General features: G+C 39.5%; 1 protein-coding gene across 1 annotated transcript in view; it reads right to left on the bottom strand.

Moving 5' to 3' along the window:
• The window catches only part of LOC150088446 (UTP--glucose-1-phosphate uridylyltransferase-like), a 225,451-nt gene that overhangs the window by 114,048 nt on the left and 98,938 nt on the right, over positions 1-12,465 (bottom strand). The gene's annotated exons all lie outside the window — the stretch shown is intronic.

The raw sequence follows: 12,465 nt of genomic DNA, 5'->3' as shown, positions 1-12,465 counted from the left end.
GCTACGGTGGCACCAGTTGTGCTTATGTATTTTTATTCATAGGTAACAAAACAAATAGAACTTTCAGTCACAGTAGCACATATGCATAGGCTGGCCTTTAACGAAAATAATTACTTATTTTTTGCTGCACCATTTTTGAACTTCGTTTCGTTATTGCCAGATCTCTCACTCTTTGCGGCAAGAGTAATTGAGTTGGACAGCATTCAGTTTGTTGATCGTTTGTCGATTCATCATTCAGTTTGTTGATCGTTTGTCGATTCATCATTCAGTTTGCTTGTCAATTTTCAAGTATCTTTTAATTTTGTTAATTGGTAAGGTAATAAAAGTGTAAATTGGTGCTTTATATCTTCATTTTTATAGCCTGTGGATAATATTTCTCCGATTTTAGCTTATTAGAATTGCCATTTAATTGAATCAAAATTCAATTCATAAACATGATCAGAATAACCAGCACTTACTGTAATTATTTTATGGCACCAGCATAAAAAATAAATAAATGCTGGCTCATTCGGATTATTGATGTTCGGATCTTCGACACTCTACTGTACTTATTTGACTTACCCATTTCACTGTAGTGTTTCTTGACTATGAGATGTAAAGCTGTTAATTGTGCTTTCTGTAAACTGTTATTAATCACAGAAATTTCTAATTTCAACATTGTTTTGTTACTCTTCTCAAAAGAAAGTCCTGCTGGTTTCTAGGATCTCTAAGTTGATTGACCTAACATAATTAACTTGGGATTATTAAATATTATTATTATCAGTATTCATATATCTTTGTAATGAATAGGTATATTTTTAAACATGGTCACTAATGTGCATATTACATGACTGAATCTGCCTGTATACTGCCACAAAAAAAAAAAAAAAAAAACTCAGCCTTTTATTAGATGTTGTACTGGTTTATCAGTTGCTATAAGTAGTTACAATGAAAATGCAAATTCTTCTGGCTCCATGGAATGTGAAGGAATATATCAGAATATTAAAAACAGATTTTTTTTTTTTTTTTTGATAAAGATATGGTGGAGAACAGCAGGAGAGAAAAACTAGATAAAATACAGGGAGGTTTTTGAGGACTGTGCTTTGTTTCAATAATCACTCACACTTTCATGCAGTCAATCCATCAATGGCAAAACTGCAGGCAAAGCAAACTGATTAGTGGTACTTGATAGTAAGTTTTATAAATCAAGAAAAGAACTTGATATACTTTGCCCAAAATCAATACTCATGCTGCAAATTGTAAGGGAAATGGGAAACTCACTGGCAAGGCTGCACACAAGTCTGGAGGCCTCATTTCAGGAAGGATGTAGATCTGCCAGAATGGGTGCATAGAAGGGCAATGAGATTAGTGAAGGGATTAGTGGAGACTAGGGCACCTGTGAGGTGATCTGATTGAGGTGTTTAAGGCTGTGAATGGAGTGAGCAGCTCAATCTATTCAAAGCCTGATCGCAATCTTCCTCTTGCTCAGACTACATATGTGAGGAAGGCATAGATTCAAATTGAGGAAGAATGGCTGTAGGATAGAAGTATGGAAGTTTGCCTTCAGCCAGCAAATAGTCAAATGTTGTAACAAACTTCCATCTGTTGATGTGCAGGTGGCTAGTTTCAATAAATTCAAGGAAGAGTTAGATAAATTATTGGAGAGGATGGGCAGGTGATGTGGGATGGGGTTTTTTTTTTTTTTTTTGTTTTTTTTTTGGCTGATGCTTTATAAGCTTACTGTCTTGCACCATTTGCCGCTATTAATACTAAAATTGGCAGCATACTCTACTGACATTACACTGAACAACATGGGTATCATTAACAAGCTCTGCTCCTTCAGTAAACTCAGAATCCAAAATCCTTACTTTTATGCAGAGTTTGGCTTTTGTTATTGTTATTTTTGTTTGACATTAAAGAGCTTCAACAAAAGTTGATTCAGTAAACAAAAGTTGATTACTGATTCCTTGAAAAGTGCCTCATATAACTATCACTCCTATTCTAACTTGATCCTCAAAGGGGTATAATAGAGTATAATAACAGAGTAACTACTCATTCTGACATAGGTGTAATGTTTAACCCTAAACTGTTTTAATACTCAGTTGGATAAACTCATGCCTCACAAGCCTTGAGTCTGCATTCAATGACAAAAAAAATCTGCATATTAAAGATCCTAGAATCATTAAGAAATACATCACTATAAGTGGCTACCCACTACTATTGTACATGTCAGAAGTATGCACTTCAGCCACCCTAATGACCAAAAAGTCTCTCATTGCATCTGAATAATAGCTGCTGAAGTGGGCCAATTGGAAGTCGAATCTGCCACCACAAAACAGAACAGCATTAGCAAATGCAATGGGAGTTCCCCATCTCTCTGAGCTTACTGATTCCCAGAGGCTAGTCCATCATGGTGAAAATGGTTGCAGGACTTAATGATATTGATGATGGTATATTAGGCTTAATGTCCAAGTTTGCAGATGATATGAAGGTCGGCAGGGTTGTTAATGACACTAATGACAGTACGCTGCTTCAATAGGATCTAGAAAGGTTGAGCAGATGGGCTGAGAGGTGGCAACTGAAGTTTAACATTGACAAATGTAAAGTACCGCATATGGAAAGCAGTAACCCCAGAGTAACATATCAACAGTGTAGTACCACACAGACAGTGGTAGAGAGTGAAAAGGACCTGGGGCAGGCAGATATGAAGTTTTCTGAGCAGTGTAGACAGTCTGCTAGAGTAGCTTATGATGTCTCGTCAATGATATACAGGAACTTTTCTATCAGGGATAAGGAGGTAATTATCCCCTTGTATAAGGCAATGGTCAGGCACACCTTGAGTATTGTATACAGGTCTAGAGGCCTCATTTTAAGAAGGATGTAGAGATGTTGGAACGAGTACAAAGAAGAGAAACAAGATTAGTGAATGGAACAAAGGATTGCTCTTACGAAGAAATGCTTAAGTTTTGCAAATTACAGTGTCTGGAGACTAGGCACCTGCGAGGTGATCTGATTGAGGTGTATAAAGTCTTGAATGGTTTTGAGCATGCTCAATGCTGATAGGATTCTTTCTCTTGCTCAGAATAATTGCTCAGCCCATCTGAGAGTGAATAAATTCAAATTGAGGAAAGACAGTTGTAGGATACTCTTGCTCAGAATAATTGCTCAGCCCATCTGAGAGTGAATAAATTCAAATTGAGGAAAGACAGTTGTAGGATAGATGTGCAGAAGTTTGCCTTTAGCCAGTGGGTGGTTGATTGCTGGAACAAACTTCCATCTGCCGTTGTAGAAGTTGATAGCTTAAACAGATTCAAGCAGAACTAGACAAACATTTGGAGCAAGTGGATAGGTGAAATGCGAAGGGTATGTGTGTGTGTGTTTTTTGGCTGATGCTATATAGGCTTGCTTTCTTGCATAATGTGCCCTTGGTAATGCTAATGTGTTGGGAAGTGTGATGATTTTTTTGGAATACTTTGCTCAGTAGCTTTGATTAGTTTATTTATTATATATTGTGCTCCTGACTCTAACGGATTTTGCTTCATATTATCTGCATCTGGTTTTGCAACAGATTTATACATTTTTCAATTTGCTTCATTTATTTTCCATCTGGGATTTCTACATGATTGACAGGAGTGGTTCCTGATGACATGGCAATGATTATCAAATAGTGATTGTTGCTGAGAGGATCTCTGTGTACTGACCAATCAAGTATTGGAAATAACGTTGAGGAGCATATAGATAGGTCAACCAGCTGTGCTGTTTACCAATGGCAAATGTATGTATGTAGGTGTTCTGTCATTCAACATGGTAAAGTCATTCTGTTCTATCCATTTTTCAATTTGTCTTCCTCTCCAGTCTGTGGTTGTGTTACCCCATAAAGGGCTGTATCCATTGAGGTCTCCCAATATACAAAATGGGGAAAGTAACTGAGATACTATATCTTCTAAATCTTGTTGTATTAATTCTTCATTTGGAAGAATGTAAATTGTTATAATGGTTATGAGAGTTTTATTTGCTATGCAGTCTGCAACTGCTTCGAGGGTTGCATTTAGTGGAACAATCTGGGAACGAATATGAGAATTTACCAGAATTGCCACACCAGCATGGGTTGTGCCATGTATTACTCAATAAGATCACCTCGCAGGTGCCTAGTCTCCAAAAGCTTCAACTTGCAGGATTTAAGCTTCTCCTGGTAAGAGAACCCCTTTGTTTCTCTCACCAACCTTGTTGTCCTTCTCTGTACTCATTCTAACAACTCTACATCCTTCCTAAAATGAGGCCTCCAGACCTGTACGCAGTACTTAAGGAGTGGCCTAACCACTGCCTTATACAAAGGTGTAATCACCTCCTTGTCTCTGCTAGTAAAATTCTTATATACCATTGACAAAACTCCGCAATCTGCTCTGGCAGCCCGTCTGCCAGAAAATTTCATTTCCGACTGCAAAAATACACCCATGTCTTTTTCATTCTCCATCTCCCTTAGTGTAGTACCACACAGTTGGTACGTTTCTCATAGGTTACTGCTAACCATGTGCAGTACTTTGCATTTCTCAATATTAAACTTCAGTTGAAGCTTCTCAGCCCATCTACCTAACTTTTCTAGATCCTGTTGCAGTAGCATACTGTCTTTCCTATCATTAACAACCCACCCAACCTTTGTATCATCTGCAAACTTGGACCTTTAAGCCTGATATACTTTCATCAATATCACTGATGAATACACAAAACAACAGTTGGCCCAGCACCGAACCCTGGGGAACTCCACTAATAACATTGGTCCACGAAGAGCAGTGTCCACTGATTACCACCTCTGTCGTCTCCCACTCATCCATCCCTTTATCCATTGTAGCAACTTACCCTTAATGCCATTCTGCTCCAATTTGTACAGCAGTCTTCCATGTGCAACAGTATCAAAAGCTTTCCTGAAATCCAAGTATATGGTCCTTGAGGTTGTCACAGATATTCTCTCAGATATGCCAGACAAGCTGTACTTGCTACCTGGTAGTTTAAAACGCTGATGGAACTGATATTTGGGTGCCACTCAAGTCAAGTGAACCAATTTCGGCAAAGTCCAGACGGTCTGTGACAACCAAATCCTCTGCTTGCACTTTCACGATGGTGGGACTGTTAGTAATCCTGGGTATAACCTCCATGCACAAGTAGATGGTGGATGACCATGCAGGTGTGAACCAAAGTAAGCAGGGGACAAGGTGTGGCACCCACACCACATGGAGGCATGCCGCCCCTCTATGTTACCAGGCAGTACTAGGTGGTAGATGACTCCCATCAACCAGTGCAATACCACCACTTTGCTTATTGAAGGTGGAACCCAGGTTTAGTCTCCAGAGCTCAGTTCCGGTCAACCCTTCCCCATCTCTTCCATCATGCAGTATGATTGATGACTTTTGAGGTTATGATGAACATTGTGGCGAGATCCATTATTCCTTACATTTCAAGGGAACAGCTCTAAAACAGTGTTCCAAGGCCGGCCACTAGTTAGTACACCGGAACGAACCTATTGGTAACTCCCTAGGAGGCTTCTGGATCAGCTAGTGTATAATCTTGCTAATTGTACTCTGCCAGATGGTGATTGGAGGGAGTCCGAGTAGTGTGTGTGTGTGTGCGGGGGAAGGATTGTCGAGGCCACGTTATGTCAAGAATCTGGGTATATTCTTCTTACCATGTGTATGCCATATCCAATAATTTCATTACTTCATACAGCATGTCCCATCCACTTTTTATTACTATTGAATACACCATGAATTGTCAAACTAATAGAGCAAGCTTATCTGCGAAAAGATCTAAACCTCCCAAACACTTCAAAATTCATTTCACATATATACTTGGTCTCAATTCTAAATCTCAACGATGTCCATTTCCTCTTGCAGTCTGCAAAATCCCATGTACTTTTTCTGACAGAATTTCAGTTATCATTTGATTCAACTACTGCTCATCTCAGTTGCCCAAATTATTCGCTGTATGATTCCTTTCGCCTCAAAGGTGGTACTTGTGCATATGTCTGTTCTGATATTTCCTGTCAGAGACTTGGTAATTTGGAATCTCCTCTCTTCGATCTTCTCTGGCTTAAAATCTCTCTCTTCCTCATTGTGTCAAATTCATCTGTTGTCTCTACCATTCTTCCAACTCCACTATTCACTTGGAGCTCTTTGACTTCCTCTCTTTGCAACTTGACTTTCTCCAGTCCAACTTTCCTAACAGTGAGGTAATTTTCCTTGGTGATTTTAATGTTCACAACTCCAGCTGGCTTCCGTTTTCTAGTCACACCGACCCAGCTGGTCAAGATGCTGAGGCTTTTGCAATTACTAATGACCTTGCACAGATTTTTCATTTACCTACAAGAACACCGGACAATCCTCATTATACGGCCAACACGCTTGGATCTTTTTCTCACAAACAACCCTTCTAAGTACACGGTCGAAGTGAGAAGTCCTTTAGGCACTTCAGTTCACAACTTGGTGATCGTCTCTTCTCCAATGGAACCTTTATCTCATGGCTATTCCCAACCTCTTGTTGTTAGGCATTACAAGAATGCAAAATGGATGCCTGTGAGATTTCTTTTCTTCTTTTCCTTGATCAGATTACTGTTTCAAAACTTCTGATGCCAATGTTTGCTCAGATCGTTTCAGTGAAATTATTCTTGCAAGAATGGAATCCTTTATCCTACACTCCACTTTAAAATCTTGTCCTTTATCTAAACCTTGGTTTTCCAATAAATGTGCTAAGGCTGTTCAAGAGAAGAACGTTGTATATCATAATTGGCTTGTTTCTAATTCTTCAGTTTCATTTTCTGCCTACACCAAATCTTGCAACAATTGTAAAGCAGTTATTAATCAAACTACAGGCTAAGAGTAGAAAACTTGCTTCTTGCCCTAATGGTAGCTGAGCATTCTGTCTCTTGCCAAAGTTATTGGCCGCAACTTTTGCCCATCTCTGCTCCGACCTCTGTCCAAACCAGATGGTTCTGTTGTCACTTCAGCCAAGGATAAAGCTGACCTGCTAGCATTCCATATTTCTTCCAACTCATGTATTAATGATCTTGGTAAAACACCTCCCACCATGCTCCATTCAATGCCTCCTGTGGTCTTCCGTCAAAAGGATGTAAGAAGGATTTTGAAAAACCTTGATACTAAGAAAGCTCCAGGTCCCAGTAGTATTTCTCCACTTGTTCTCAAACTTGTGCTCCCGAATTTACTCCTTTTCTTTGCTGCCTTTTTTCACTTTCTTATTGCAAAGGTGTTTTTCCTTTTGCTTGGAAATTTGCTCATATCCAGCCAGTTCCTAAAAAAGGGTGACAAATTCCTCCAATTCAATTATCATCCCATTGCAATTACTTCTACTCTTTCTAAAGTAATGGAGAAATCAATTAACCACCAACTCTTAGTAAACTACCTAGAAATCTTCGGTCTGATCAACGATTGCCAGTATGGATTCCATCAGTGTCGATCTACTTGTGATATTCTGGCTTATGTTACCCATTTATGGACTAATTCAATGGAAAGGTTCAGTGAAACACAAGTAGTTGTTCTTGATATCTCAAAGGCTTTTGATCGTGTTTGGCAAAAAGGTCTTCTAAACAAACTTCCATCTTATGGTTTGACAACTGTTTTTTATAATTAGTTATCCAGTTTTCTCTCTGATCGCTCACTGGGGGTGATGGTAGATGGCTCTCTGTCTTTTAACTTCTCCACTAATGTCGGTGTCCCCCAAGGTTCAGTTCTTTCCCCCTTGTATATTAATGACCTTCTTCCACTGACTGGAAATCCTATCCATAGTTTTGCCGACGATAGCACATTGCATTCCACTTTCCATTTTAAGAAACCTTGCCCTGCTCAATCAGCCTCAACTTCTTGAAAATCTGCTTTCAATTCCTTATATGCGGATCTTCAGGTGGGGCAAAGACAACTTAGTTGATTTCAATCCTTCTAAAACTCAGTCTTGTCTCTTATCTCACAAAAAGGATTCTTCTGCTTCTATGCTTATCTTTAGTGACACTCCGATTTCCAGGCAAAATGATATATCTCTTTTAGGGATTACCCTGACTTCTAATCTCTCTTGGCACAAGCACATTACAAATATTGCTTCCTCTACATCTAAAAAACTTGGTTTTCTCTTTCACTCTCGGCGTTACTTTTCTTCCAAACAGATGCTCACTCTGTATAAATCGCAAATCCGCCCTACGATGGAATATTGTTCCATGGTAGGGCGGATCATAGACATATTGTTTCTGCTGCATGCCTCTTCTACAGATATTTTCATGGGTACTGTTCTTCTGAATTGGCTTCAATAATTCCCACTCTCTCTTTCAAAACAGTCCGAACATGTGGAGTCACCAGCCAACATCCATTTACTGTCCAACTTCAAACTCACAGAACCAGCTTTTCATCTTCCTCGTTTATTCATTCAACTGCCGTTTTCTGGAACAACATTCCTTCATACGTATTTCCTGAACATTACAGTCTACAAAAATTCAAGTCCAATATCAACAAATATCTTCTTTCGTCTTCTCAACCTCCAACCAAAGCACAGTACTATGTACTATGGGTTCTAATACCTCTTGTGTTTGGGGTTTACATAAAAAAAAAAAAAAAAAATATGATATCAAAATTATTTTTTGCATCTGGTTCCTTTGTGACCACATCGTAGTATCCAATCAAATTGGTCACATAAGACTTCCCTTTAACAAACCCATGCTGTCTTAACTATTATTGCAGTCTTGTCTAGATGATCCTGCAATGCTTCTTTAACCAGTGACTCCATTATTTTCCCCAGAACACAAATTAAGCTAACAGGTCTATAGTTACTTGTGTTACCTTTTGAACCCCTTTTCTGAATTGGTGATACATTTGCACACCTCCAATCCATGGGAACCTTCTCTGAGTCTAAGGAAGCCCACATAATTATGGCTAAGGGCGTGCTTACTTCCTTTGCTGACTCCTTTAATATTACTGGATAGATCCCATCCACCCCAGGTTCCTTCCTTATGTTTAACTTCAACAATTTCTCCTCCACTTTGCTCTCAGTTATTACAAAGTCACTTAGCTCCCTGCTAGAGTTTGATAAACTTCTGGCATTCACCTCCTTGAATAACATCTCATGTGTGAATGTAGAGGCAAAATACTCATTCACTTTGTCAGCTACTTGAGCATTATCTTCAATAGTCAACCCATCTGTGTTAAGTGGTCCAATCTGATTCATCCCTTTCCTTCTAGAGTTCACATAAGCAAAGAACTCTTTGCTGTTTTTCTTTGCATCCTTTGCCAAAGAGGTCTTGTAATCTGCCTTCGCCTGCCTAACCTCCTTTGTGACTTGATTACAGACTATTTTATATGTGCCATAGGCTTCTGTCACCAGATAATTCATATGCATCTCATACATTTTTCTTCTCTGCCATGGGCCTAATTACTTCATCTGATATCCATTTAGGCCTAAACCTTGAACAGTATTTCTCAGTTGGAATAAAAAGCCTAGTAGCCTCCAGGGACTTATCCCTGAAGTCTTCCCCATTTAGAATACAACGTTGGTAACATCATCAGTTGATCCCGTTGTATAGAATTAAAAAACTGTCTGAGACCCCTGTAGTTACCTTTACTAAAGCAAAAGAATTTGCCTTCACCCTTGATGGTAGTTACATCTTTAAATAAATCTGACATCAGTACATTGTGATCACTGTCACCCAACTGCAACTTCATTTATCTGAAAATTCTTAATGCACGAATAATCCATGCTGATTATCTAAACAAGGGTATTACTCCCACTGGTTGCCTCTTGAACATGTTGCTGTAGAAAACAGTCATCCAATAAATCTGCAAAGTCTTGCTAGTGTGCGAGTGACCAATCCACAAGTTTCAGTCAATATCTGGAAAGTTAAAGTCCCCCATTATAAGACATTCTGGTTTATTGGCCCACCTATTTCTCTGCGCTATTGCTCATTATGCTCATCAGTTTCATTAGGCCAATAACACACACACACACACACACACACAACAAGGCGCCTCCGTAGCCAGGTGGGAAGGAGCAGCAGTGGTAGCACACGCTTCTTGATTAGACCGGGGTTCGAGTCCGTCACCACCAAATACGGAGGATGCGGAAAGGTCAGGGAATGACCACCGCATATCCCGGAGCAATATGGCCTTAGTTGCTAATGCTCCTAAAATCCAAATAACAAACAACAACTACTCCCATTTTTACTTTCCCAGTGCTTATGTCACACCAAACAGACTAACATTGCATTGTCCACCAATGTCAATTGGATGCACTTCCTTAGATTTTAGGTGCCTCTGTAGCCAAGTGGGCAGGAGTAGCAGTGCGTAGCACACGCTTCTTGATTAGACCAGGGTTCAAGCCCGTCACCACCAAATACGGAGGATGCGGAAAGGTCAGGGAATGACCACCACATATCCCCGGAGCAATATGGCCTTAGTTGCTAATGCTCCTAAAAACCAAATAACAAAGAAACCTTACATTTTATGTGTTTCTTAACTAACAGCATAATGCCTCGTCCGTTCCTGATCTGGCTACCCTTTCTGTACACATTGTACTCCCCAAATTCCAAATTACAAATCTGTGTGACACTACGGCTAAGGGCATCTGTCAGACACCATGCGAACTACTAGCTCAAAGTAGTTCACAGTTTCAACATGTTTTATCAAATTGTTTGGGCCCAACTACCTAATAAACAGAACTGTAGGTATTTCTAACAGGGCCTAGGGACACTGTGAAAAAATTACTGAGACACTAAGGGTACTGCGAACTGAGAAAGTTTGGGAACCTCTAGTCTACTGGTTGGACTTTTATTTGACCACTGAATGGGATCAACCAATATCTGAAATTCAAGCCAAATGTATCCTTTTACGCACCTTCTCCATTCACTTTTTATTATTTTTTATTTTATTTATTATTATTGTTATTTTATTTTATTTTTTTGGTTTTTTTTTTTCTGATATTTTCTGATATTCCAACAATACCCGCCTTTGATATCTTGACCTGCACTTCAAACTCATCAAATTTATTAACTATACTCCTAGCACTGGTACATGCAAGTATACATGCACCTGTTTCTACTCTTAGTTTCCCTAACACAGCTCATGTATTTACTTGTTCCACTATGACTCCCAGCAGCCCTGGAAAACTCCAGCCCTTTGCTTTCCAGCGGCAAGAATCAGTTTTGCCTCTTCCTGCAGCCACTGTTAACCTTTTAGTCTGTGTATCCTCCCAAGCTAGCACTTTTCCTACCCACCTAACACTCCATCGATAGCATCAGCAAATATTCTTGCACCCTTTCTATTTAAGCATAACTCATCCCTGTAGAACCAGTCTCACCTGTCAATGAGCACAGACCATGCTGAAAAAAATTCTATCCCATGAGCCTTGCACAATCTCTCTAGGGTCGAGTTGATTGACAAGGCTCTCATCATATACTCCTTCCTGTGGTGTCTGGGCAGAACTGCAGACACTTTCACATTCAATCCTAACTTGCAACTTTTTTTCAACAACTTTTTTTGATCTGTACATGTTGAGTAAATCTGTTGATCTCTTACTCTTAATGTCGTTAGCTACAACGGGTACAACAATATCACCTTTTGTGCCCTTAAAAGATAATATCTGCTCTACAGCGTCATCATTTTTTGCCCATTGCAGACATACCTCGGTCATGTTCCAACTATTCTTCTTGCATAGTATATTTCCCATCTCCCTGACAACAGAGTCACCAAGAATAATTAGTTCCTGTGGGACCAGAGCATTCTCCCTTGGAGATTGCCTCTGTGTTGCCTGATGTACAAGACTGAGCTTTGCCATTGAGCTAGGCTGCTAAGAGCTTGATGGACCCCTCATATTAATTTCTTTGAGGGCATTTACCCTACACCCCAAGCTCTCACAGACGCCAACAGGAACGCTGAGTTGCAGCCTAATTTATTGACACTCTAGGCATCTAGCACTCACAAAGACCTCTTTGGCTAGAACATGTCCTGTTTTAGAAAGCTCTGCAAACATTTCCCATTTTGCACATTTTTTGAGACTGTGATGCATTCGAGAATTGCTCCCTTCATTTCTTCCCCAAGCCACAGCAACCTTGCTAGTCTGTGCATGTTGCTTTGCAGCTATAGCCTGGGTCATGATTTCCGTTTAAATCCAATTTAATCAACAATGAAATTTAATAAGATTAATAAATATTTTTGATTATTTGATAATACTATACTAAGCTAACAGATTCCTAATACAGTGCTTCATATAATGCTATCTAGTTTTTTTTTTTTTTTTTTTTATTTGTTGGCGCATCAGCTTCTCTGGCCATAATGCACCTCCCCATGTTTTTGCATTTTACGCTGATCCAAGCCCGAGGAGGGATTCGAACCCGCGACCTTTGGGTTGCCAGGCAAGCACTTTACCCACCTGGCTAGCCTGGTTGACGCTATCTAGTTTTATGTTATACCTTATGCTATCAGTTTGAGATATATATGTTATGCT

This window comes from Mastigoproctus giganteus, chromosome 3 (genome assembly GCF_048544385.1).
Source record: "Mastigoproctus giganteus isolate SK-2022 chromosome 3, ASM4854438v1, whole genome shotgun sequence".
NCBI classification, from domain to species: Eukaryota; Metazoa; Arthropoda; class Arachnida; order Uropygi; family Thelyphonidae; genus Mastigoproctus; species Mastigoproctus giganteus.
This window is presented reverse-complemented; position numbering and strand designations above follow the sequence as displayed.